At 34.3% G+C, this 2,641-nt stretch overlaps 1 protein-coding gene across 3 annotated transcripts in view; it reads right to left on the bottom strand.

Moving 5' to 3' along the window:
• The window catches only part of rhea (Talin_middle and talin-RS domain-containing protein rhea), a 40,206-nt gene extending 38,062 nt beyond the window's left edge, over positions 1-2,144 (bottom strand). For 2 of the 3 annotated variants that reach the window (XM_011299056.1, XM_011299058.1), the window contains exon 1: positions 2,033-2,144. The gene's annotated coding sequence lies outside the window, so the exon portion shown is untranslated. Of the gene's footprint in view, positions 1-1,695; positions 1,939-2,032 lie in introns of all 3 variants that reach the window. The other variant, XM_011299057.1, reaches the window with a different exon arrangement.
• Between the last annotated feature and the right edge of the window lie 497 nt (positions 2,145-2,641).

The raw sequence follows: 2,641 nt of genomic DNA, 5'->3' as shown, positions 1-2,641 counted from the left end.
AGCTAATATTTAAAAAAGTCAATAGTTTGGGATAATTCAAAGTTCAGGAAGAGAAAATTATAAAAAATAGAAACAAATCCGTTGATTGACTCGAATGTAGAGCAGTAAGAATATTCTTTCGATATTGTTCCTTTTGTCAAGCTAGAGGGCAAATGACTTTTTTTAATTTTTATTTTCCAAACACTCTGAACAATAAACCAGGAACGAGGAGAATAATGAATGAAGCGTTGCGGAAAGATGGATAAAAGTGGCGGACGATTTTTTTTTTATCTACGATAAAAATACAGATCGAAGATAATGCCGATAAAAATACACATCGGAGGGAATATCTCAGGAATTTTTCGTGATTCGATTGTGAACAATTGACACGAATAATTCAAATGTAAATATTATTCTTGACGTAAGATTTCGAAATGGAGCGACAAAAAATTGCGAGAAAATCGTAACGCGTGTTGGTAACTTAAGCCAAATCAGCAGTACTCATAACTTGAGATCATTCAAATGTCCACGGAATTGTTTTTACTGACGTCACGTACTGTAAAATAATAAAATGACACTCCCAAGGTGACTCAACTCCCTCGAACAATTACAAACGTTGAGACCAATCTCATTAAAAAATACATCAACACCTTCGTATCAAATTTAACTTCCGAGAAATTAAATGAATCATTGAGAAGAAGAGATTCATTCATCGAGTTTCAAGAATATATGAATAAGCCGGTTAATCAGTGCATGTAAAAAATTTAAAGGACTAAGTCGCGGGAATTCAATGGCACTTGAGCGGAAAGTAAATAATGGATGATTTTATTTATTAATTTTTATTGATTAGTCTCATTGAGAAATGCATCGACACTTTAATATCAGGTGTATCTACCCAGAAATTTCACGAATCACTATAAGAGGTTCTGAGAAATTCAGTCATCGAGTTGCAAGAAATATCTGAATTGATCGGTGGAATTAAAAATAGAGTACTCTGAGGATTAAATCGGAGTGATTGAATTAAATAGCCTTTATAAAAAATGAATAAGAAATTTAATTTGTTGATGACTCCGAACAATAAAATCTGTTCATTTCTCTGTTCTTTGAGAATTTTTGTAAATCAAATTTCCCGGAATATTCTGTAAACAGAATTTTTCAAATTTCCTACGATTCTCATAAATCCCGTCAAATCATTAAAAATGAAGACTTTTTCAAAATAATTCCTCGATAAAAATTTCAGGAAGTGGATTTTTTTCTGACGAAATCCCTTTTGCCCGGGGGATGATTAACCAAAAAATCTCCGAACGATCAGTTATTAAACTAAAAATAAACGGATCTTTCAACCCTATTTGAGAATCATCGCAACATCCCTCGCTGGGCTGTCCACCCCAATGATCCCCCGCACCGTCTGAGTGCTTCTCGTAATTAGATTATTCAAGTGAAGACCCCAACCCCTTCCTCTAAGAAATCCTAAACTCTGATAGAACCCCCGCCCACCCACGCCCCAGCAATCAGCCCCAAGACCGAATCAAAACCCAACGAAAAAAATAATAAAGAAAGAGAAAAAAACGGGAGAAACTAAAAAAAAGAGAGCCATCCCTATTAGTCCCACCTATTGATTTTTCGAGCTATTGTTTTGGAATGTGCGAGGCCTCCCCCAGGGGGATAAAAATAAAATATACTTTGTATTCTCGGAATATGGAAATAACTTCTGACCTGTCAATTCATCATGAATCACTTCTATTTTTGTGGAGCAGTCGTCCGAGTTCACCCCCTCCAATTAACAATTTGAGGTTAGTTAACCCCCAAATTGCCGGAAAAATATCGCCAAGTGTCCGGTGATTTTGAGGATCTTTTGGGGGTTAGGGGTTGCATCCGATTTTCCGTAGCAATGGCATTTTGTATTCTTGTTTCATCGACAGAAATGGAAGTTAGAGTGACGATGCGGCGCACGCCCATCTGTCCGGGTACAACGGGAAAATCAATAGTATTTTAGGATTTGTCGGGATTTTTTGGGGTTTTTTGGGGTTGTTGGGGGATACTGGGGACTTACCGGGTTAGATCATCCTCGGTTTGTATTTTGTTGTTGTTTTTGATGAGTGTTTTTAACCAATTTGTCACTTTTCAAAACGCACCAACCTCACGTCCGCACACTACACTTACGACTCGATCATACGGTCCGATTCCAAGGTTCCGCTGTTTCACCAATCAGGGCCGTAACTATTCATATTTTCGGCATATGCATAAATGGCTGATTTCCTCCTATTTTTACCTTCGATTCAGTACACTATTGATATTTTTAATATAATAATAAATTAATAGTATATTTCCATTTTTTCCGTCGGAAAAATTCAAATTTAGTGAAAATTGTCAAACCGATTTTTAAAAAATAATTATGATATACTATAAATATAAAATTAATTGAAAATAAATTGTAATAAGTTAGATTTATGAGCATTGATTTATAGTTTATTATTATAAATCATATCTCCATTTTTTTAAAAGGAAAAAATGTAAAAATCGAGATGTCACGAAATGTGTGAAGATGATTATTTTTTAATAATTATCAGATTAATATTTATGGATGTAGGTGAAATTCAAAGAATTAACGAAATTAATTAATTCATTAGAATAATTGTTGAGTTCAATTTTATTGACAGAA

Source organism: Fopius arisanus, unplaced genomic scaffold, assembly GCF_000806365.1.
Source record: "Fopius arisanus strain USDA-PBARC FA_bdor unplaced genomic scaffold, ASM80636v1 scaffold00013, whole genome shotgun sequence".
Classification (NCBI taxonomy): Eukaryota; Metazoa; Arthropoda; class Insecta; order Hymenoptera; family Braconidae; genus Fopius; species Fopius arisanus.
Note: the sequence above shows the minus strand (reverse complement) of the source record. Positions and strands in the feature narration are given on the sequence as shown.